At 37.6% G+C, this 26291-nt stretch overlaps 1 protein-coding gene across 4 annotated transcripts in view; it reads left to right on the top strand.

The window, feature by feature from the left end:
- KCNIP4 (potassium voltage-gated channel interacting protein 4) overlaps positions 1 to 26291 on the top strand; it is a 1220775-nt gene that overhangs the window by 853030 nt on the left and 341454 nt on the right. The gene's annotated exons all lie outside the window — the stretch shown is intronic.

Genomic DNA, 26291 nt, shown 5'->3' with positions numbered 1-26291 from the left:
CAAATGAGGAGATATTTGATGAAGACATTACATAGTCAAATAGAATAAAAAAACTGAAGGACCCTAAAGTAGGTATAGCTTGTTAAACAGCCTGTTACCTGCACAGCAAAAATTAGGTTATGTTTAGAAATAAAATTTGACTATTAACACAAAGTGGAAAATGTAAACAGCTGCAAGTGAGATAAGATCTGCAAGTAAAATAAGACAAAATTAGAATTCAACAACATATTGATTTTCAGGATCTGAATTTTTTTTCTATGCAAGTGAAATAGAGCAAAGATGGAGTGGCTCTAACAAATGAGGGTATGGGATGAGCTTGGCAGTGAATCAAGTGGGGCTGGTGGAACAGTAATATCAACTCATGACCAACAGTCTGGTTAATTGCACCGCTCTGGTCATTGCCTAGTCCCTCTATCATAAAAGGAATGCAGCATTCCCTTGGGCATTTTTATGTACGGTAAATTTAATCTCCCCAGATAGTTTGTGGGTTTTAGTTTTATTTTAGTAAAATACAAAGATAAGCTATATGCCATATTCAAATTTGTAACCACATGCAATAGGATATTGAAGTATATACATTATGTATTAGGATTTGTCCAATTTCGTTTCTGCTGGTTTCCTGGGGATTTTGGTTTCAGCATTTGTGTTGGATTTTCTTGGCCATTACATGCAGCAGTGGATAACAACTAAGCAGATGTGAACGTGTACAGAACTCTTCAAAAATAACACCTGCTGCACCTGCCTCTTCCGAGCTCCCCATAGACAGAAATGTATTTATTAAAAAGACTTATATGTTAAAATGAAATAAAGTCACATATATTTGGAAGAAGAAAAACTAAAGCACTTCTCTTTAGAGAAATAAAACACTTCTCAAACTTAGAATATTCTCTTACACACTAATGAAACATAGCATTTGCACTCTGCATAGTAGTTTATATTCTAGTTATTGCAAAACGAGTCTAATTATTTTTATTTCATTCATGTTTTAAATAAACTAATTTTATTGAATTCTACTTAATTAGTATGTGTTTTTAAAGAGTCATATTTTAAAAATAATTTAGATTAGATCCATGCCTAGAGTGACTGATAAGAATGAGACGGGCAAAAAAGAGGTTAAGTGGAGTGAGGAAATTTCCAACGTGTTATGAATCTCCAGAAGGAAAGTAGTATACACATTATCATTTGAAAGAGGCCATCTTTTAATATATGCTAGCGCAATGAAGCTTCTCTGAAATTCTTCTTGCCTGGGCAAGCTCAAATCTGATAATCCCAAACCAGCTTGCTCACTACATTCCCTGTGTATCACTTTACTCTCTAAACAACATGAATGATCACACATGCATACATCTATGTGCACATACTACTTTTCAAACTGTGAGTGTCTGATCTTTATCTTAATTAATAACCCTACTGTTCTCCTTATTATCCGTATTTGAAAAACTAAAGCCATTTCAATGCACCCCTTGCCTTCACATCCAATCAGTTTCTGAATTTTAACATTTCTTTTTTGTTGTTATGTTTCATACAATTGTAAACACTTTTCCATTCTATTTCTACCATGGAGAAGGCAGTATCATGTAAAGATTAAGGACTCAGGCTCTGGAAACCTGATCTTAGATCTGGCACTTCCTTCCTGTGTAAACTTGGGCAAGGCTCTTAATCTCTGTGCCTCAATTTCTTCCTTTGTACAATAATCAAGTAGATGTAGGCTTCAGTTCTCAGAAGGTTTCAGTTATCTTTATATTGACCTCTCCATAGGGCTGCTTGAGTTTCCTCACAATGTGGCAGGTGCCTTTCCCCAGAGCAAGTGATCCAAGAAAAGACACGGCAGAAGTTGCAAAATCTTTCCTAACCTAGCCTCAGAAGCCAGATAACTTCATTTCTGCAGTAACATATTGGTTACACAAGTCAATGTGAGACCCCCTCCCACAAAGATGTGATTAACAGGAGATGAGGCTCATTGGAACCGTCTAGGGGACCCTGGCAATTCTTACTGACAATGTTCTCACTCTAAATCTGACTTTTATCCTCCCAGTCGAGCTTTCCCACACATGGTTCACATCTCTGGCAATCTTCTAGTCATCACCAGAGCTTCTCCTTATCAATTTCTGTGCACTTTGTGTACAATTCAGATCTTAACATTTTGTCATATTAGATGTTAATCCCTTCTTTGCTTTAGCTAAAATTTTCATTGTATGAGGAAGTTCTAATTTTTCTGTGTTGAATCTGCCGCTACTTTTGTTGTCACTTTTTTGATGCAGAAAAGCACTATTCCTCTAAAAAGTTCATAAATATTTAGTTCTGTTTTGAACTAGAGGGGTTATTTATTGTTTTTAAATAACATTTTGATTTGGAATTTCTTTTACAATCTTTTATAAGGTATAGCACTAAATTAAACTATTTAATAAGCTTTTTTCTTTTTTTTTGAGGCGGAGTCTTGCTCTGTCGCCCAGGCTGGAGTGCAGTGGCGCGATCTTGGCTCACTGCAAGCTCCGCCTCCCGGGTTCACCCCATTCTCCTGCCTCAGCCTCCTGAGTAGCTGGGACTACAGGCGCCCACCACCACGCCTGGCTAATTTTTTGTATTTTTAGTAGAGATGGGGTTTAACCGTGTTAGTCAGGATGGTCTCGATTTCCTGACCTCGTGATCCTCCCGCCGTGGCCTCCCAAAGCGCTGGGATTACAGGCGTGAGCCAATGCACCGGCCAGCTTTTTTTCTTTTATTTGTTGTGATATCCGTTATACCCTATTCGCAATTTATATTTCATTGGTCTCTATTTTCTAATTTTTATAGCTAATGGTTATTTTTTACTAAAAAAAAGTTTTGTCATCTTCATTATGATTAGCCCATATAGTATCTGTAACTCGGTATCTCTAAGAAATAGAAATTAGATTTATAAACATGTGTTTGATTTAGCTTGGCCAAATAACTGAGTTCTCAATTTTTTTTTCTATATTTCTTTCCCTGGGATTACAAACTGTGAAATCCAAAGATCTTTTTGGATACACTGATGTCTTGTTTCTGAAGAAATTTCCTTCTTGTCATCCTGGGGCACAGTGTTAATGTTTGTTCAATTGCTTTTCTAATTTTATAAGGTATCTTGCATTCAGCTTATGTTGCCCTTTAAATCAGATGAGGAATGAGAGTAAATGCTTTCATTACTGGAATACGAGTAAAGTTACATTGTAATTGTAATTAAGGGCTATTAGGAAGGTAACTCATTTTCCTGCAAATTTGGTGCCAGTTATGTCTGGGTTTGAAGACACTGTAATATCGCCTACTAATGATGTTTAGTAGTCTCTGCTTTTATGAAGGGTCATGTACAACTCACAGTTGTTCTTCTAAACAATGTTGCCTGCTCAACCTTAATGGTTTTATTAGGAAGGGTCTCAGAAGTGTTTATGGTGGGAAGCAAGTGATTTGTGCAAGGATAAACTTTTGAGAATGTACATATAGTCTTTTAAATTATTTATCTTTATGTATAGCACTGTCTCAAAGCCGTTATTTTTTTAGAGGTGTTTCATAGTTGCAAAGTACTTGTATGCCTTTGAATGATAGATTTTGCCTTGTATCAAATACTTCTGTATATGTTCTTAACTGGTGCTTTCAGATCATGTTGGCCCACCTGTCTGTAGTAGTACTATTCACATTATATTATATGTAGTCATGTACAACACTGTTCCCAGATTAGGCTGCAAGCTGGTGAGTTCTTGAGAAGTTTCCAGAGACCTGGCTAGTCATTACTTGGGCCACCTGGCTGTTTGTTTATTTCTGTCATGGAGTATGCTCCCTGCCCCTCATCTGGGACTTTGAGCCCTTGAAGCTGAGGGAAAGGAAAACATATCATTTGGTCCTCATTGGCTCTCTACCCTTCTGCTGAAGGAGCATATTGCCAGGAATCTCAACATGTGGTTGAGGATGCAGGTGGGAAGGAAGAAGGAGTCACCACAGAACTTTAAACAAATGGCTCTCATTTCAGGGCAGCTCACTCAAGTTCATTCTTTAACCATAACATATATTTTGCAAAACAGAACAGATATAAAAGAAGAAAAGCAATATTGACCACTCTGGGTTTGGAACTTATAGTGGATTGTATATGTAATCTAAAAATGGCATATACTCTGGCTGGTGGATTATTCCTTTTAGACTGACTCCTGCTGAGGAATATAGAGACATTCGTTCTTTAATTCTCCATCTTTGGGAGACCCGATAGCATTCTCAGTGTGCTATCAGGATAATACCTCAATACCTTAGGATGGTACCTCAGTACCTACATATTATTTTTTTTGGAATTAAATAACTTGATTCTTGGAAGCGTCTTTAAGGAATGCTTGGGACATATAAATGCTCAACAAATGCTAGTAATGTGTGATAATTAAATCATTTCACAGATACATGGGAACTGGAATAGAGAGGAAGCTCATGATAGTAGACATGGCAGAAGTTTCTGGGTTGGACAAACTTGAGTTTGAATTTTGGCGCTGCCATTTACTAACTGTGTGGCTTGGCCAGTTGCTGAGCATATCTGAGTCTTGGTTTCCTCGTCAGTATAACAAAAATAAAAATTGTTATTTTTCATGGTCTTATGGACTGAATGTTGGTTTCCCCTCAAAATGCGTATGTTGAAATCAAACCTTCAATGTGATAATACTAGGAGGTGGGGTCTGTAGGAGGTAATTAGGTCTTGAGGGTGGAGTGCTCATGAATGGGATTGGTGTCTTTATAAAAGGAACCGCACAGAGTTCTCTTGCTCTTTCCTCATGTGAGGATATAATGAGAAGTCAGCAGTCTGTGACATGAAATAGGGCTGCCACTGGAACCTGACCATGCTGGCACAGATTTTGGACTTCCAGCCTCCAGAGCTGTGAGAAATAAATTTCTGTTGTTTATAAGGTACCCAGTCTATGGTATTTTGTTATAGCAGCTCAAACTGGTGAAGATGCATAGTATGAAAGGAGATTTCATACATAAAATGGATGACATATGTTTGACAACACTCGGTAAAGGGATTTACTAGTTATGAAATGAGAAACCAGAATTCAAGCCCTAGTCTTTTCATTCATTAGGTATGAAATCTCCATGAAATTACCTTATTATCTTAAGCCTTAATGCCCTTTTCTGGAAAATAAAGAGTGATATAAAATGGCATTCAATATTTGTACATATGTCTACTACTTTTTTATTAGCATTTAACTTTCAAAATTTACTTGTTAAAGGTTTTATTTTTCCTGCCATATTTTAATCCTAGAATTATTCATCTTTGTATATACAGAAGCTAGCAAAGTGCTTGTCATGTAAAATTTGCTCCATAAATGCTGAGTGAATGAAGAGACACATGAATTCAGGGATGGGCAAATATATATTTTTATGAGAATGATGCATAAGCAGTATTCCAGGACAGAGAAATAGTGACTTCCCTGATTCCACACAAGGCACAGCCAGGCATTAGAAAGTTGGAAATTGGTTGAACAAAAAGCCCCCAAGGATGATAACATTTTCCTCTACATAAAAATATTCCTAACACAATTTCATATGTCAAAATCACATTTATTTTCACTGCCATTGAAATGTGAGATGTAATTGGCACTGATTCTATTAAGATTGTTCTGTTTTTGCTCTGTATTCTTTGTAAATTTAGTCTAGTAATATTTTCTCATTAGTCATTTACCTAATTTTTTTCACAAACATGTGAAGAGAAAATATGAGTAAATTTCTAACCTTCTAAAACACATTTTATTTCAAATTTGATTATTTTTCAAAATGAGACATAACAAATGATATTGAGGTCCACATTTGCAAAAATATTTTCTGAGTTTTTTCAAAGCTTTTTATTGGAAAAACAAAATTATGTTTATGAAACAATCTGTGACTTAAAATAATTTTAAAATATTTGAGAGGAACATACAATGCAATACATAAAAACTTTTCTCTTTTAAGATGGAAGGGCCTATTTTTCTTAAGTAGTACCTTTAGTGTGAATTGTTTTTAAACAGTCTTTAGAAGGCAAGTGTATCTGGTGAGAACACACATGGTTATGAGGATGTGGTTATGACACCTACCTAAGTTTTGGGGGTATATGCTGCTTCTTTTTAGCTGCAGACTTGTTTCTAGATTCCTCTCAGGACTGTGCATTGAATTTTCTATTGTCTTTGTTTCAGCAAAGTGTATCTGTTCCACTTCCTCATTCATTCAATAAATTATCTGTGTCACACTGTGGTATATGGCACTGGCACATCATGCTGATAGTTACCCTTATGGAGCTCAAAGTTCAGTGGAAGCAACAGTCGTTATGCAAATAAACACACAAAAAATATGTGTAATGAAAACTTGAGATGAGCTCGGTGAAGGAAGAGAACAGGCTATATGTGTGAAAAATTCTAACGGCATGGGCAGGGGAGAGGGGCTACTGATTTGCAGTGACAGAATCACAGAACATCGTTCTGGGAAGGGGAAATTTGTAATGAACACTATAAAATGAAAAGGAGCAGAAGGAACGATTGAAGACAGCAAGTCGCAGAATATTCCAGATAAAGGAAAGAAGCTGGCATATTTTAGGAACCATGTCAGGAAGACAGAAAACAAGGGGGAGTATGTGTGTGATGTGTCATAGAATAGACAACCAGTATAGGGTTATCCAGAGATCAGGCTTTGCATTTTGGGGTGATCAGGTTTGTATTGTGAAATGATCAGTCTAGTTGAAAAGTAAAGAAGCTGGGGGTTCAAGTATACAAGAGAAGATACCAGTTAGGAGAATACAAGGAAGTTGCAATGGCCCAAGAATGAGGTGATACTCCATGGACCAAGGAGGGACCACCCAGTAGAGAGAGAAGTGAGCAAACGAGATTTGTTGTGGAACTTGTGGCCTTTCCCAGTTTTTTACTTTTTGATATCTGAAAACTGGATGTGTCTTTCAGTCAAGGTGTTTCATGACTTATTTTTCAACATTGTTTTTCTTTCTTAGTTATACTTAAAATAATGACACATGTTACCATTGATGACATCTTAGATTCAGTGCTGTATTAGTTCATTCTCACATTGCTGTAAAGAACAACCTGAGACTGGATAATTTATAAATAAAAGAGTTTTAATTGGCTCACAGTTTTACAAGCTGTGCAGGAAGCCTGGCTGTGGCGGCCTCAGGAAATTTACAATCGTGGTGGAAGGTGCAAGAGAAGCAGACACATCTTACATGGCCAGAGAAGGAGGAAGAGAGCAAAGAGGGAGGTGCTAAACACTTTTAAAGAACCAGATCTTGTGAGAACTCACTCACTATCATGAGAACAGCAAGGGGGAAGTCCACCCCCATGATCTAATTACCTCCCACCAGGCCCCTACTCCAACATTGGAGAATACAATCCAAGATTTGGGCAGGGACACAAATCCAAACCATACAAAGGGGATATGGTAAAACTTGCTAAAATTTTAGGAGGGGCCATGGCCTTATTTCTTTCCTTAATAGAGTTATATTTTTAGTTAACCTATCTGAAGTTATAATAGGACATGATATCACATAAGGAAATATTCTATAACAAAATATTTATTCATTTCACAAAAGTTTTTTGCTTCTAGGCACTGATTGGGGTATTGTATATACAGTGGTAAGAGAATAAAGCAATAATAGTTGCTTCATGGAGTTTCTAGTGTGGCTGGGAAGATGGACATTGAACAAATAATGAATGCTGTTGAATTCTGTGAAGGAACAGTGCAGTTTGATATGGGCGGGGGGAAAAAGATGTGTCTGATCTTGTCTAGGGAGAGAAGGCAAAACATCTTTAGGAAATGACATTGATTCTGAGACCCAAAAGATGAGGAGTTAATAGGAAGAAGGAGTAGGGAAGAGTAATTCCAGGCCTGTTTCATGGCACGTTTAAGAAATGGAAAGGTTAGTTGGGCTGGAACACAGAGGAAATAATGAATCATGAGTCTGAGGAGACACGCAGGGCCCAGATATTGCTGGGTCTTATCTCATAGAAAATGAGAAGGATGGAAGAGATTGATATCATAAGTATTGCTTTTTGTTGATATCTTGTGGTCATTGTGTACAGAAAGCATTTGTAGGGTGAGAAATGAAGGGCAAGAATGAACGTACGGATCCCTGTACAAGAGACAGTAGCAGAGGTCATGAAAATGGAAATAATTGAACAAATATAAGAGATATTTAGGAAATAGAATGCACAGGGTCAGGAGCCAGATTGGAAGGTAACCAACTAACTTAATTTTCGCTTTAAAAGTTCTACCTCCCAAGAGACACCTCAGTTCCAGGCAATTCAGTGTGGTTGGCCATTCTTGGTGGCAGAATGAGAAATCATATAAGATTTCCATTTTCTTGGCTTGAACGATGAGGTAAATTATGGTGCAATTTCTTGGGTGAGAGTCTTGAAGGGGGCCAACATTTCAGATACAATGGCATATGGTTTTGAGTTGCCAGTGAGACATCTCAGTACACATTTGAATAGACATTTTTGGAACTCAGAAGCAAGATCTGTCCAGGAGATGAACATTTAGGATTTGTGGCATGACCAATGAAGCCATAGAATAGGAAAAAAATAAGTAGCGAGATTATATTGAGTGAGAAGGGAAGCATATCCTGAAATAAATGTTGAGAATTTTTATCATTAAATATCTACTGAGGGAATAAGAGGCAGCAAAATACATTCAGAATGAGTGGCTGGAGAGAAAAGAAGAATAAACAGAAATGAAGACACAGTGGACATTTGAAGGGAGGATTGAGTGGTGTTGAGTGCTGCTGACAGATATATATGATAACAGAAGTCCATCGAATTTTGTGAAATGTTGGCAAGAGCAATATAAACCTGGTTGTGTTGGAATTGTGTTGTGAAGTGAGTGAGAAAATGCAGACAGCAAGTGAAGGCTTTTATGAAACCTTGACTCCCACAGGATAATTAAGAGTCTGTCACCTGGCCAGGTGCAGTGGCTCACGCCTGTAATCCCATCACTTTGGGAGGCCGAGGCAGGTGGATCACCTGAGGTCAGGAGTTCCAGACCAACTGGGCCAACATGATGAAACCCCATGTCTACTAAAAACACAAAAATTATAATCCCAGCACTTTGTGAGTCTGAGGTGGGCAGATCATGAGGTCAGGAGATTGAGACTATCCTGGCTAACACGGTGAAACCCCATCTGTACTAAAAATACAAAAAATTAGCCAGGTGTGGTGGCACATGCCTGTAGTTCCAGCTACTTGGGAGGCTGAGGCAGGAGAATCACTTGAACTGAAGAGGTGGAGGTTGCAGTGAGCTGAGATCGTGCCACTGAACTCCAGCCTGGGCGGCAGAGCAAGACTCTGTCTCAAAACACACACACACACACACACACACACACACACACACACACACACACACAAATTACCCAGCAGTGGTGGTGCATGCCTGTAATCCCAGCTACTCGGGAGGCCAAAGCAGGAGAATCACTTGAATCAGGGAGGTGGAGGTTGCAGTGAGCTGAGATCGTACCACTGCACTTCAGCCTGGGTGACAGAGCGAGACTCAAAAAAAAAAAAAAAGAAAGAAAGAAAGAGAGAGAGAGGAAGGAAAAGGAAGGGAGGGAGAAAGAAGGAAAGAAGGAAAGGGAAAGAGGGAAAGAGAGGGAGAAAGAAGGGAGGGAGGGAGGGAGGGAAAGAGGGAAAGAAAAGAGTCTGCCACCCAAAGGAACATGTGAAGACTAGGTAGCATTCTTTGATTGTTTTAGAGAGATTTTAACCAACAGAGAGAAAGAACTTGAAGGAATTGAAAAAAGAGCTTAGAGTCTTAATGGTAGGAGAAAAAAGAGGATCTATAGCATAGATAGAAGAATTTTTCTTGGCTAGGAGAAGAACCACCTCTCTAATTGTAACAGAGGGAAAGAAGACAAGAATGGTACAAACACATCTTGGAGTCATGTTATATGTAAAGCATGTTTCCCAGGAAATGCTTCATTAACCTTCATGTGTCAAATTATACTTCATGAGAAAAGGTACAGTAAGCAGCCCAGTGAGTGATGATTATGTATCATATATTTTTAATTGCATGTATTACAGCTTTATTGTTGGAGCAATTACATTTTAAATTTTATTTAAAAATTCTTGTAAATCCAATACCTACCAGGCACTCAGGGTTCAGAAATGGCACCATGGCTGTCATCAAGAACTTTCAATGCAACGATGGAGATGGGCATTTAAATAGATAATTGCAATAGAGTCTGACAGGAAGTGGAACTAGAGTGCAGTGAAAGTAAACAGCATGGGACAGATGCATGAGAGAATAATATTAATTAAGATTTGGGTTTAGCCACCAGAATGAGACTGAAATAATTTTCACTTGACAATATAGAATTATTAGGCACTCCAGGGGTGGTAGGATGAAAAAAATACAACTACTCTGTTCCATGAGGTCATTCAGGGATCCAGATTTTTAGAGCTTTTTTGCTCCACTATATCTACATGACGGAACCTGGCTCCCCACCACTATATCCATGTTCCAGTCCACAGTGAGGGAGCAGAGGAAATGGAGGATTACTTATCTTTCTGATTCAGCCTCCTGGCCTGGTGTGATGTGGTTGGAATTCCCTCATCTTGTTCATCAGTATAACCTGGAAATGCAGTGGAGTTAACAAACTTAACCAATGATGGAAGGATAGATGCCTTATCTTTCTGGATGATTATAAGATCATTTCATAGGTGGGCTTCTCACATGTCCTAGCATACGTGTGAACTTCTGATTTCTCACAGTAACTTTGTCAAAATTCATTTATTTTGGCTTTCCTCCATCCTTGTATCAGTCTCTATGCTTTTCTCTATGCTTTTCTCCTCCTTCCTGAGATTATGTCTTTAGTAAACTATTTATATGAAATTCCTTGTCTCAGGATCTGCCTTTAGGGTAAGCCAAACCAACTAATCAGATAGAGCAGTGGCCTTGACCAACCAGAATTGACATCTGTTGGCTTGGTGTCACCAGGGTGTTCCCATCTGACATCAGCTCTAAAACCATGGAGGCAGGAAATTGCCTGGTGATTTCAAAAAGCCATGAGAAATACATATGAAATAATGAAATAGACTTCATTATAGAGAGAGGAACAGAAGGCTGCAGAGTTAGATGGGTGTCTTAGTCAGCTCAGGCTGCAATAACAGAATACTATATAGACTGAATGACTTCAACAACCAACATTTATTTCTCACAGGTTTGGTGCCTGGAAGTGTGAGATCGGGGTGCCAATATGATTGGGTTTTCAATGAGGGCCTTTCTGGTTTGCAGATAGCTGCATGTATCCTCATATGGCCAATTGGCAAAGAGAGAGAGAATCTCTCTTGTGTCTCTTTTTATAAGAGCTTTAATTATATTCATAAGAGCTCCTCCCTTGTGACCTAATTACCTCCCAAAGATCCCACCTCCACATACCATCGTATTGGGGTTTAGGCTTCAGCATATTAATTTGGGGGTGGGGCACAAACATTGAGTCCATACAACATGGTTCAAATTGTGAGGGTCTTTTAATGTATAGAACATATGTGTATTTAATATAGATATATAATAATATAGATATTATATAAGTGTAACATGAGTGTGTATAATATGGGATCTATATTTAATCCTGTGAAATGACATGAAGTCAGTAGCAGTAAATTATTCTATGTTTGTTTTCTTTATGTATTCATGCATTAATAGAGGAATCATATATTTGGATAAGGCTTCAAGAAAACATGTGTTGAGAATAAATTACAGGAGATGATCATGTAGAAAGAGGGGTGGCTGAAGTGGCTATTTTAGGCATCCAAGTGAGAGATGAGGATCTAAATAGGGATGGGAGGGGAGCCACAATACTGGGGATGGAAAAAGTTCATATATATTCTAGAAAAAAATGCATGAATAAGGTGCTGTTAAAAATATTTGACAACTGGTCCTGCAAGGTACCAGCTAGTAAGAATGGACTTTGACTGTATATCCCCAGTATGGCAGAACCGGTGCATCCTAGATGATTGGCACTCTGGGTGTAAAGGATCCACACTGAGAAGCACCCAGTGTATTCTCAGGCCTAATACGATTTCTTCTAACTTTCCAAATGGCATGGAGAAAGGAATCATAGCCCATGTAATGTCATTTAGATTTATCTACTGCCCCATCATTGCCATTTCTCTTGCATTTTAAGGATTCCTGGAACAATCTAATTTAAGATATGTTCAAGTGTTTGTATCAATTCACCTTTGATGACTAAGTCATAATTGTCACTGCGCCCTGAGAACAGTCCATGTCCATCATTGCATGGCTCACCTACATTTTCTTTTCTGCTAGTCACAAGGCCTTCTAGTTAGGATACGCTCATGGACCTAAAATACATGTCAGAGCAGGTGTTAGCACGCCACTGACATTCAAAGCAAGAATTAACACTTAACTCAGGAGAAATGACCTTTTATTCTTTCCTGAAATGTTCCAGTCCTGCTGGAGCCACAGCAGAAGCAGGTTGATTTGCTCAACAAATATCTATTCAATGTAGGCTATATCTCAGCAATCAGAAGACTATCTTGGGAGACATCAGGGTGGAAAAAGACTACATGACCCTCAGGAGCTTAATAGGTTTGTACAGAGGTAAAAATGCCCCTGTGTTTCCTAGAATTTAACTGTACTTCCTATGATTTCACAGAGCCAGAGGTAAACATGCAGTGCTTTTACATGCAATTTCCCCTGCCGCCAATTCCAGAATTTCAAAGAAGAGAGTTGTGTTAGTTTCCTGTGACTACTGTAAGAAACTACCACAAACTTGTTGGCTTAACACAATAGATATTTATTATCTCTTCAGTTAGGAAGGCCAGAAGCCAGAATTGAAGGTGCCAATAGGGTCACATTCCTTCTAATGGCTTTAGGAGACAATCCATTCCTTGCCTTCCAGCTTCTCGTAATTCCAGGAATGCCTTGGTTTATGGATGCCTAACTCCAATCTCTGACTCAGTGATCTCATTGCCTCTTCTCTTGTGTGTATCTGCCTCCCTCTAGACTGAGAAGCCCAGAGGGAGACAGAGATCTCCCTCCCTTTTAAAGGGATACATGTGACTTCACCTAGGGTCCACTTGGATAATCCAATGTAAGAACCTCCTTTGAAGATCCTTAATTTCATCAGGTATACAAATACATTTTTTATGGATAAGCTCCCAGGGATTAGTACCTAGGCATATCTCTTTTAGGGGCTATGATTTAGTCTATTGCAAAGGTAAAGTCTAGTCATTTTTTGAGGAGGGGGAAGGAAAGAGGGAGAGAAAAAAAAAGAGAGAGGAAGAGAGAGAGAGCGAGAAGAGAGACCAGAAGCAAGAATAGGAATCTTCCTTAGGGATAAAATAAACCGATTAGCCAAAGAAGAGTCTTCACCTACAGTCAATTCCCACCTTTGTCTGAATAAGAAACAGAGACAAAAGAAGTGAAGAAGGCAACAAAAGCAAGGCAATATGATGAGGGGTAAAGACTGCAGCCTTTGAAACCAAAGAGACCTGCATCCAAACCCCACTTAAACAACTTACTGACTATATTACTCTGGAAATATATTTAACATGGCAATGATAAGACCTAAAATACAGAGTTACTTTACTACTTATGTAAAATGTTATATTTCTGTGTATACATAAATTTTAGATAGATAGATAGATAGATAGATAGATAGATAGATAGATAGATAGATAGAATAACCTGGCACAGAATGTGGCACATAGTTTGGAGCACCACATAGTCATTTTCCTCAAAAGTATTAAGTACACATTAGTTATTGTTATCATGAGCATATTTTTCTTTTGGAGGAGAGCAAATCAGATTCAGAGCCACCTTCTTCAGTTCTAGTTGAATTAGTCCTACTGGCTTATCTCATTTCTCATCATTTCTGATATTGCCCTTAGGTAACAAGTTTTTTTTTTCCCTGTAAGACTTTATTACTTCTTCCTCCTGCCCCAGACACTGTAAATTTCAGTGGCATCCAATAGAGTGGAAAGTAAGACTTCTCTTTAAGGCAGATGTCTGTTATATTGCTGTAATAAAGCAAATTGTTGGGAAGAAAATACTACAGAGGCTTGAGTTCATCATAACTCATGATAATCTAAATGATCTGTTAATGAGGTTGCTGTCTGAGTGATACAACATTTTAAACTATGGGACAATGGGTGCATCAAAGTCTTTACAGATATTCTCTGGGGTGTTTTTGCTCCTAGTAGCTTTCTTTGCTTAAGTACTTCTAATGACACCTTCTAGTGGAAATGAAAGTGTTTGGCTTATGCAGTCTCAAAATGGGAGTTGTATATGCTTAGTGGTGTCTCATGAGCCTTAATGAGCTATCAGCTGTTGTTTTCCTTTAAACTCTTAAAAATCAGCATGAGAAAAAATCATTATATTTATTTCTAACACAACAAAAGAGAAATTTTAAAAATTCACTCATACTAAAGGCTAAAGAAATCTGAAAAAGTCAGGTTCTGCATTAGCAGGATCAATTCATATCCACTAAAAAGAATAGACCTCTTTTCTGTGAAATCATCAGCAATTGGCCTTTTCAAAGGAGAATTAATTTTTCAGTGTAGGATTAGTGCCATCAGAAATGAAGATTTATCTCATTATTGGACATAGAGCTTTGAAGTTTGCAAGCTGAAAACATATTTCCTCCATTTGTTAGATGGTATCTTGAAAGATTGTTGTCTACATCTTAATGTGTGAGCCACATGTGTTTCTGTGTGTATATAAAAATTCCTTAATTACTCTCTCAGAATTCAGTGAGCTATTCAATAGAATTCATTGCTCTTATCAGCAATTGGCCTTTTCAAAGGAGAATTAATTTGGCATATAATGCATATGATGTAAGTAAAGACTTGTTTTGTAATCATGTAATTAAATAAAAATATTATACTAGAACTTCAAATTGGTGACAGAAAACACCACCATTTGAAATGTTATTCTTATCTGAGCCAGTAAATAAGTGATTGCATAGTTTAGAAGATTTACTTTTCTTACCTTAATAAATAATTTCTTCTTCTATAGTTTTAACAAAATTTGGGGCCGTTTTGAGGTTAATTTTAAAACATACTACCGAAGTTAATGACATTTGACCTTAATTGAGTTTCACATCTTGGGTCATGCCAGGATGTATAACCCCATACCCATGATGAAAGTTTTGAGATTAACTGTAGATGTATCAAAAAAAATGGGCATAATCACTAATAAGAATGTTAATTTTAGAACTTAATACATTTATTTCTATGGTAACTATGTTTGCTCTTTTTTCACTTCATCTCTGAAACAATAATCAGCTAGGCATTGTCATCAGAAGCTTCTTTTAAAGTCAATTTCACAGCAACAACTGCGGTCTTACTGGAGAGGCTCTAGAAGTTCAGAAATGTTCATTCCAATCAGGTCTTTGCACAGTACTAAAATTCAGTCCCCACAGTATATCATGCCTCTTAAAGTGATAACCTTTGGAGCAGACTATATGAGACAGTTTATGGGCTAATAACTAATTTATAAAAGCACACTTGATCTAACATGTTATTTAAATTAAAGTTGAACATCTAGAGTGAAAGTGAAAAAAAGAATCTGAATCCCACTACATGCTTGTGGAGGATATTTTCTATAGACTTCATGCTACTCTTCGGGTTTTTATTAATTCTTCTGTTTTATTAGTTCTTTTTGTAGAGTGTTGCCCATTGAATAGTGAGTGATTTTGTTTGTTTCTTGAAATTAGCACAAGTGGAAAACACCATTGGTAGTTCAGATATGTTTATTGAACACCTATGATATGCAAAACACTGGCCTAGACAGTATAGGAATAACAAAATTAGAATAAATAAAGTAAATAAATAAAATGCATATCACTAATTTTTACAAGATCTTATATCTTAGGAGAGAGGATTCGATATGTATGAAAGTGATTAAATAAGAATTAAAATATCACATGCTATAAAACATTGTTAAGGTAAAGTACTCTGTAAATTTATTGTTCAAAAAGGAAATAGAATAATTGGCATTTGAACTGATTCATAAAATAATTTGTAAAGGTAAGCATAATAACGAACACATGCTATAAAATATTGTTAAGGTAAAGTACTCTATAAATTTAAGGAAGAAAGATCTTATTGTTCAGAAAGGAAATAGAAGAATTGGTGTTTGAACTGATTTATAAAATAATTTGTAGAGGTAAGCATAATAATGAAAATATTAGCGTACACTTCTATAGTGTTTGTTATGTGCCCACTTTTCTAAAAGACTTTGCATCTATTAACTCATCCCTATAAGGATGGTGTCATGATAATCCCCATATTATAGGTGAGGAAATAGTCATGTAAAAATTCAATAACTTGCCTGGGGTCACAGAGATAGCAGTTGGAGAGGTGGAGGAGCCTGATTTATCTCTGGCCAGGCTGGGTCAGAGTCTATGTATTTATTAATGGCCACTCAGGGAAAATGCAGGAGATGAGGTGCAGAATGTACTTGTTTCCTGTTACTGCTGCAACAAATTGCCACAAACCTCGTGGCTTAAAACAGCACAAATTTACTACCTTTCAGTTTTGCAGTTCAGAAATATAAAATGGGTTTCACTAAGCTAAAATCAGATGTCATCAATGTGCATTCTTTTCTAGAAGGAGAGTCTGTTTCCTTGCCTTTCACAGCTTCTAGAGGCCATCCCCATCACTTGGCTTGTGGGTGCTTCCGTGTTCAAATCTAGCAATTGCATCATTTTGACCTCTGCTTCCTGGTATCACCTCTCCTTCTGGGACTCTGACTCTCCTGCCTCCCTTTTTCACTTATAAGAACCATTATGGTTACACTGAACTGATTTGGATAATCAAGGATAATCTCTTTATATTCCAGTCAACTGATTAGCAACCTTAATTCCATTTACAGCCTTAATTCCCCCTTGATATGTAACATAACATATTCACAAGGTCTGGGAATTAAGAACATCTTTGTGGGTCTGTTAATTATTTTGCCTACTGCTCAGAACATGAGTTTAGGTTCAGTGGCAAGAAAGAAGGAGCTATTAAGAGAAAGGCAATCTGGTTTGGCAAAATGAGAAGTGGGGCAGTTTGTAAAAAGTGCAGGATGGCAGGTCACACTGAGCAAATTACCAGCCAAATAGGAGTTCAATAAATGAATATTTCTAAATCTCTCTAAAAAATGTTTAACAGTAGGATAGTTATGCTTCCCAACTAATTTTAAATATATAATCTCCACAGATACTTACTGAGCATTTATTACATTTTGGAAGTATATAAAACATACATCATATTTATATTTTAATTGGCTCAAACATTGAAAAACTTAAATGAGCCAATTGTGTGAGATGCCAAAAAATGGGTCATAGATGTGTTGTCAAAAGTGGCCTTGTTGGAATCTCTAGAGTCTTTTCTATAAAGGATACCTTTCATTCCTGCCTCAACACTGAGAAAGCTGAAAAATAAGCAGGAAGGATAGAGACCAAGCCATAACCAAGTTGGGGCACATGACTTTCAAACAAGGGTAAGTGCAGTTGCTAATATGAACCACAGTCTGACCTGGATTGTGGGGCAATTTGGCTTCCAAGAGGGAGGCTCCTACAGAATTTACAGATGTAAAGCATGGAGTGAAAGAAGACAGCCCAGGCTCTCCATAGGAAGGCTGTTTCTAGACAGAAGAGTCACTCTCCCCAATTTGAACAACCAAATAAATAATTCGCCTCCCCAGGGGCAGAGTGAGTACAGGGACAAGAGAAGAAACTAGAAGTACCACACTAGCAGAATTTTCTCTTCCTGGCAGAACATATAAGTAGTAGGGAAGAAGCATTTCCCTCTTAACACATCTCAAGTTCGTCTTGGTTTAATGTAAACTCATCATTTTCTCCTCAAATTAGTTATCTCCAAATTTTCTTGTATTGTTCTTCTCAATGGGTATGCTATGGGGTGAATTGTCGTGCTTCCCAAAATTTATTTGTTAAGTTCCTAATCTCCAAAGTATATTTGGAGGTGGGCCTTTGGGAGATAGTTAGATCATGACGGTAGAGTCCTCATGAATGGAATTAGTGCTCTTATAAGAAGAGGCACAAGAGAGATGATCTCTCTCTCTCTCTGAGAATATGAGGATATAAGAAGGCAGCTGCCTGCAACCCAAGAAGAGGGCCCTCAACAGAATCCAACCATGCTGACATTTATGATCTCAGACTTTGGAGCCTCTAGAATTCTGAGAAGATAAATTTCCACTGTTTACACCACTCAGCATAATGTTTGTTATAGCAGCCCAAGCTGATTACGACAGGTTGGAGCCACACTATCCTAGTTACCCAAACTAGATACTTAAGGATCACCTTTGACTCTTTTCCCACACTCCCTGACTCTTTCCAGTCACTCTTGAAGTATGGCTTTTTCTCAAATGAGTAATATCTGCCCCATCTCTCCTAATATGTGTCATCATTTTACTCAAATACCTTTCAGTGGTGTCCTTATGTCATCATCACCCTCTGCTCAACCATGTTCCCTCCTGCTAGATATGTCTAAAATATAAATGTGCCCAAGCCACCTTGTCTCCAGAAGCCCTGATAATGACTTCCTTAAAATCTCTAAAACTCATATTAAAAATCTTCTAATTTAGATATACTTTCTGGAACCCAGGTCTTGTTAAGTGCCCTCTTTTACGCTACTATGACATCTTGCTCCAGTTCTAAAACTTCACCAATTTTATTACATTTTGAACAATAATGTATGCCCTACTCAAAAAGATGAGTTTTATAATAACTGTAATAACAATTATTACATTATAATAAAAAGGATTATTCCCAGATAAATAGTAATGTGCTCTTTATGCTTTTATATGTTTTTTGAATAGTAATAAGCACATTTATTATATGAGCTAATTAATTCTTGCCAGAACACTGAGAGGTAGATATGGCTTTGCCTATTTTATCTGAAAGACAACGAAGGCTCTTAGAAATTACATGATTTACTCAGAGTCACATAGCTAGTAAGTAACAAATCTGGAGTTTAACTAGGGCACTCTGATTATGAAACATGTGAATATTGGTTTTGAGGTGCTTATCTAAATACTAGCAGGTAAAGGAGTAAAAACTACATATTTTGAACTTCTTATGAGTTAGTAAAAAGACCAGCATTATAATAAGCCATTTTTATTTAACTTCCAGAACCTTGAGAATAGAATGAGAAGGCAAGACTACATGATTTTTATAGTCTGAGTAGTAACTTCTTCAAATATTTTAACTTTTACTTTTTCTTAAAATGAGATAAGCGAACATTATAGAATTTTCCAAGAATCATAAATTAACCCTTTAGATCACCTTGATTTACTTTGAGGCAATGGATACCAAATGGTCGATGACAACACAAATAAATGAGGCAATAAAACCTCAATACTTTTTTTAATTTTAATTTTTATTTATTTAATTTATTTTATTTTATTTTTGAGACAGAGTCTCATTCTGTTGCCCAGGTTGGAGTGCAACAGTTTCGGCTCACTGTCACTGCAACCTCCACCTCCCTGGTTCAAGCAATTCCCCTGTCTCAGCCTCCCAAGTAACTTGGATGACTGGCTCATGCCATCACGCCCAGCTAATTTTTTTGTATTTTTAGTAGAGACGGGGTTTCACCATGTTTGCCAGACTGGACTCGAACTCCTGACCTTAGGCAATCCACCTGCTTTGGCCTCCCAAATTGCTGGGATTACAAGCATTAGCCACTGCACCCAGCCCCCAACACTTCTTTTTAAGCAATCTACTCAGTAGATAACTGATGAATCAGTCCAAAACTCAAAGTGTATGAGAGCTGTTTAGGATGGATGGCCCTTGCATGCACCACTACTGCTCACACCATCAACGACATTTCTCCATAGCTGCCCAGGTGTATTGAATGATTTCATCATTTCAGATAATTAACATACGAATTGTTGGCCATTTTGTGCTCTGTACTTTAATGTCATAGAACTGAAGAGTTACAATGAACCTAGGAAAGTTGTTTAGTCAATTAACAATTTTTATTGAGTATAATTTTATGTCCATATTTTCTAAATGCTGAAAAGAGACACAGAAAAGCATGAAAATTGGTTCCTTGCCAAGAATTCACAATCTAGCATGGAAAAGAATATATCCATCACATAATTAGAAAACAAAACAAGACAATATAAAATTAAATGCCTAATTTTGTGGCACAGGCTATAAGAGCCATAACATTTCAGGAAAGGATGAGAGAGTAGAGTGGGCTGGAACTGTCAGAGAATATTCATGTGGGAGATGAGGATATTGATAAGATTCTGATTGGTGTACCTGAAAGTGACGGGGAGAATTGAATCAAGTTGGAAAACACTCTGCAGGATATTATCCAGGAGAACTTCCCCAACCTAGCAAGGCAGGCCAACATTCAAATTCAGGAAATACAGAGAATGCCACAAAGATACTCCTCGAGAAGAGCAACTCCAAGACACATAATTGTCAGATTCACCAAAGTTGAAATGAAGGAAAAAATGTTAAGGGCAGCCAGAGAGAAAGGTCGGGTTACCCACAAAGGGAAACCCGTCAGACTAACAGTGAATCTCTCAGCAGAAACTCTACAAGCCAGAAGAGAGTGGGGGCCAGTATTCAACATTTTTAAAGAAAGAATTTTCAACCCAGAATTTCATATCCAGCCAAACTAAGCTTCATAAGTGAAGGATAAATAAAATCCTTTACAGACAAGCAAATGCGGAGAGATTTTGTCACCACCAGGCCTGCCCTAAAAGAGCTCCTGAAGGAAGCACTGAACATGGAAAGGAACAACTTGTACCAGCCACTGCAAAAACATGCCAAATTGTAAAGACCATCGATGCTAGGAAGAAACTGCATCAACTAATGAGCAAAATAACCAGCTAACATCATAATGACAGGATCAAATTCACACATAACAATATTAACCTTAAATGTAAATGGACTAAATGCTCCACTTAAAAGTCACAGACTGGCAAATTGGATAAAGAGTAAAGACTCATCAGTGTGCTATATTCAGGAGACCCATCTCACATGCACAGACACACATAGGCTCAAAATAAAGGGATGGAGGAAGATCTACCAAGCAAATGGAAAACAAAAAAAAAGGCAGGAGTTGCAATCCTAGTCTCTGATAAAACAGGCTTTAAACCAACAAAGATCAAAAGAGACAAAGAAGGCCATTACATAATGGTAAAGGTATCAATTCAACAAGAAGAGCTAACTATCTTAAATATATAGGCACCCAATACAAGAGCACCCAGATTCATAAAGCAAGTCCTTAGAGACCTACAAAGAAACTTAGACTCCCACACAATAATAATGAGAGACTTTAACACCCCACTGTCAACATTAGACAGATCAATGAGACAGAAAGTTAACAAGGATATCCAGGAACTGAACTCAGCTCTGCACCAAGCGGACCTAATAGACATCTACAGAACTCTCCACCCCAAATCAACAGAATATACATTCTTCTCAGCACCACATCACACTTATTCCAAAACTGACCACATAGTTGGAAGTAAAGCACTCCTCAGCAAATGTAAAAGAACAGAAATTGTAACAAACTGTCTCTAAGACCACAGTGCAATCAAACTAGAGCTCAGGATTAAGAAACTTGCTCAAAACTGCTCAACTACATGGAAACTGAACAACCTGCACCTGAATGACTACTGGGTACATAATGAAATGAAGGCAGAAATAAAGATGTTCTTTGAAACCAACAAGAACAAAGACAACATAGCAGAATCTCTGGGACACATTTAAAGCAGTGTGTAGAGGGAAATTTATAGCACTAAATGCCCACAAGAGAAAGCAGGAAAGATCCAAAATTGACACCCTAACATCACAATTAAAAGAACTAGGGAAGCAAGAGCAAACACATTCAAAAGCTAGCAGAAGGCAAGAAATAACTAAGATCAGAGCAGAACTGAAGGAGATAGAGACACAAAAAACCCTTCAAAAAATCAATGACTCCAGGAGCTGGTTTTTTGAAAAGATCAACAAAGTTAATAGAGCGCTAGCAAGACTAATAAAGAAGAAAAGAGAGAAGGATCAAATAGACGCAATAAAAAATGATAAAGGGGATATCACCACCGATCCCACAGAAATACAAACTACCATCAGAGAATACTATAAACACCTCTATGCAAATAAACTAGAAAATCTAGAAGAAATGGATAAATTCCTGGACACATACAGTCTCCCAAGAGTAAACCAGGAAGAAGTTGAATCCCTGAATAGACCAATAACAGGCTCTGAAATTGAGGCAATAATTAATAGCTTACCAACCAAAAAAAGTCCAGGACGAGACAGATTCACAGCCGAATTCTACCAGAGGTACAAGGAGGAGATGTTACCATTCCTTCTGAAACTATTCCAATCAATAGAAAAAGCGGGAATCCTCCCTAACTCATTTTATGAGGCCAGCATCATCCTGATACCAAAGCCTGGCAAAGACACAACAAAAAAAGAGAATTTTAGACCAATATCCCTGATGAACATTGATGCAAAAATCCTCAATAAAATACTTGCAAACTGAATCCAGCAGCACATCAAAAAGCTTATCCACCATGATCAACTGGGCTTCATCCCTGGGATGCAAGGCTGGTTCAACATACACAAATCAATAAACATAATCCAGCATATAAACAGAACCAAAGACAAAAACCACATGATTATCTCAATAGATGCAGAAAAGGCCTTTGACAAAATTCAACAGCACTTCATGCTAAAAACTCTCAATAAATTAGGTATTGATGGGTCATATCTCAAAATAAGAAGCGCTCTTTATGATAACCCCATGGCCAATATCATACTGAATGGACAAAAACTGGAAGCATTCCCTTTAAAAACTGGCGCAAGACAGCGATGCCCTCTCTCACCACTCCTATTCAACATAGTGTTGGAAGTTCTGGGCAGGGCAATCAGGCAGGAGAAAGAAATAAAGGGTATTCAATTAGGAAAAGAGGAAGTCAAATTGTCCCTGTTTGCAGATGACATGATTGTATATTTAGAAAATCCCATTGTCTCAGCCCAAAATCTCCTTAAGCTGATAAGCAACTTCAGCAAAGTCTCAGGTACAGAATCAATGTGCAAAAATCACAAGCATTCTTATACACCAGTAACAGACAAACAGAGAGCCAAATCATGAGTGAACTTCCATTCACAATTGCTTCAAACAGAATAAAATACCTAGGAATCCAACTTACAAGGGACGTGAAGGACCTCTTCAAGGAGAGCTACAAACCACTGCTCAATGAAATAAAAGAGGATACAAATAATGGAAGAACATTCCATGCTCATGGGTAGGAAGAATCAATATCATGAAAATGGCCATACTGCCCAAGGTAATTTATAGATTCAATGCCATCCCCATCAAGCTACCAATGACTTTCTTCACAGAATTGGAAAAAAAACTACTTTAAGGTTCATATGGAACCAAAAAAGAGACCACATTGCCAAGTCAATCCTAAGCCAAAAGAACAAAGCTGGAAGCATCACGCTACCTGACTTCAGACTATACTACAAGGCTACAGCAACTAAAACAGCATGGCACTTGTACCACAACAGAGATATAGACCAATGGAACAGAACAGAGTCCTCAGAAAGAATACCACACATCTACAACCATCTGATCTTTGACAAACCTGATAAAAGCAAGCAATGGGGAAAGGATTCCCTATTTAATAAATGGTGCTGGGAAAACTGGCTAGCCAGATGTAGAAAGCTGAAACTGGATCCCTTCCTTACACCTTATATAAAAATTAATTCAAGGTGGATTAAAGACTTACATGTTAGATCTAAAACCATAAAAACCCTAGGAGAAAACCTAGGCAATACCATTCAGGACATAGGCACGGGCAAGGACTTCATGTTTAAAACACGAAAAGCAATGGCAACAAAAACCAAAATTGACAAATGGGATCTAATTAAACTAAAGAACTTCTGCACAGCAAAAGAAACTACCATCAGAGTGAACAGGCAACCTATAGAATGGGAGAAAATTTTTGCAATCTACTCATCTGACAAAGGACTAATATCCAGAATCTACAAAGAACTTGAACAAAATTTTTTTTACAAGAAAAAAAAAACCCCATCAAAAAGTGGTTGAAGGATATGAACAGACACTTCTGAAAAGAAGACATTTATGCAGCCAACAGACGCATGAAAAAATGTTCATCATCACTGGCCATCAGAGAAATGCAAATCAAAACCACAATGAGATACCATCTCACACCAGTTAGAATGGCGATCATTAAAATGTCAGGAAACAACAGATGCTGGAGAGGATGTGGAGAAATAGGAACACTTTTACACTGTTGGTGGGACTGTAAACTAGTTCAACCATTGTGGAAGACAGTGTGGCGATTCCTCAAGGATCTAGAACTAGAAATACCATTTGACCTAGCCATCCCATTACTGGGTATATACCCAAAGGATTATAAATCATGCTGCTATAAAGACACATGCCCACATATGTTTATTGTGGCACTATTCACAATAGCAAAGACTTGGAACCAATCCAAATGTCCATCAATGACAGACTGGATTAAGAAAATGTGGCACATATACACCATGGAACACTATGTAGCCATAAAAAAGGATGAGTTCATGTCCTTTGTAGGGACATGGATGAAGCTGTAAACCATCATTCTCAGCAAACTATCGCAAGGACAAAAAACCAAACACCACATGTTGTCACTCATAGATGGGAATTGAACAATGAGAACACTTGGACACAGGAAGGGGAACATCACACACCGGGGACTGTTGTGGGGTAGGGGGAGAGACGATGGAAAGCATTAGGAGATATACCCAATGTAAATGACGAGTTAATGGGTGCAGCACACCAACATGGCACATGTATACATATGTAACAAACCTGCACGTTGTGCACATGTACCCCAGAACTTAAAGTATAATTTAAAAAATCAAAAGATAAAAAAATAAATAAAATCCCAACAGATATATATACACATAGACAAAACTATTCTAAAAATTGTATAGACAGCCAAATATACTACAATAGCTAAAACTACTTTGCAAAATAATAACGTAGGTAAAGTTACTCTACATGACTTCAAAACTTAGTATATAGCAATAGTCCTGTGTGGTATGGCAGAAAGACAGATTAAAGAAACAGAACAAAGAACCCCAAAAGACGCTCAAATTTGCCCAACCACCTTTGGTCAAAGGTTCAGAAACAGTAACAACTTAATGGAGGAATAATAATCTTTTCAAAACATGCTTGAGAAATCGGACAACAGGTAAACAAACAAACAGAATGAACCTCAATCTTAACTTCACCCTTTATACAAAAATTAACTTAAAATGAACAATTGATTTAAATGTAAAACGTAATGCTATGAAACTTGTAGCAGGTCACATGGGAGGAAATCTTCAGGACCTGGGACTTGTGAGTTCTTAGACATGATCCATACAAGAAAAAATAACCAAATGGGATTTCATCAAAATTAAACAACCTTTGCTCTTTGAAATCCCTGTTGAGAAGATGAAAAGACAAGCAACAGACTGGGAGAAGATATTGATAAACTACATATCTAACAAAGAACTCATATCTAGAATGTATTTAAAAACCCACAACTCAGGCCAGGCATGGTGGCTCAAGCCTGTAATTCCAGCACTTTGGGAAGCCGAGGTGGGCAGATCACGAGGTCAGGAGATCAAGACCAACCTGGCTAACACGGTGAAACCCCATCTCTACTAAAAATACAAAAAATTAGCCGGGCGTGGTAGCCGGCGCCTGTAGTCCCAGCTACTCGGGAGGCTGAAGCAGGAGAATTGCTTGAACTGAGAGGCGGAGCTTGCAGGGAGCCGAGATTGCACCACCGCACTCCAGCCTGGGAGGCAGAGCAAGACTCTGTCTCAAAAAAAAAAAATCTCAAAACTCAACAGTAAAAACAGACAATTCAAATAGAAAATGAGAAAAAGATATGAACACATACTTCATCATAAAGAAAATATGGGTGTCCAGTGAGCCCATGAAAAGCTAATCACCATTGCCAGACATTAGGGAAATACAAATTAAGATGACAATGAGATATCACTACATACCTATTAGAACAGCTAAAGTAAAAACTGTGACAATGGAAATATAAGCCAGTACACCACTCAAAAAACTAGTTAAACTAGTTGGACACTTAAAAAAAAAAATCTAAACATACAGTTACCATTCAACCCAGCAACTGTACTCTGTGCATTTATCCCAGAGAAATGAAAACCTAGACACACAACAATCTGCACATGATTGTTCACAGCAGTTTATTTTTAATCGCCAAAAACAAGACCAAAATGTGCCTCAATGGGTGAGTAG

This window comes from Pan troglodytes, chromosome 3 (genome assembly GCF_028858775.2).
Source record: "Pan troglodytes isolate AG18354 chromosome 3, NHGRI_mPanTro3-v2.0_pri, whole genome shotgun sequence".
In the NCBI taxonomy this organism is placed as follows: Eukaryota; Metazoa; Chordata; class Mammalia; order Primates; family Hominidae; genus Pan; species Pan troglodytes.
This window is presented reverse-complemented; position numbering and strand designations above follow the sequence as displayed.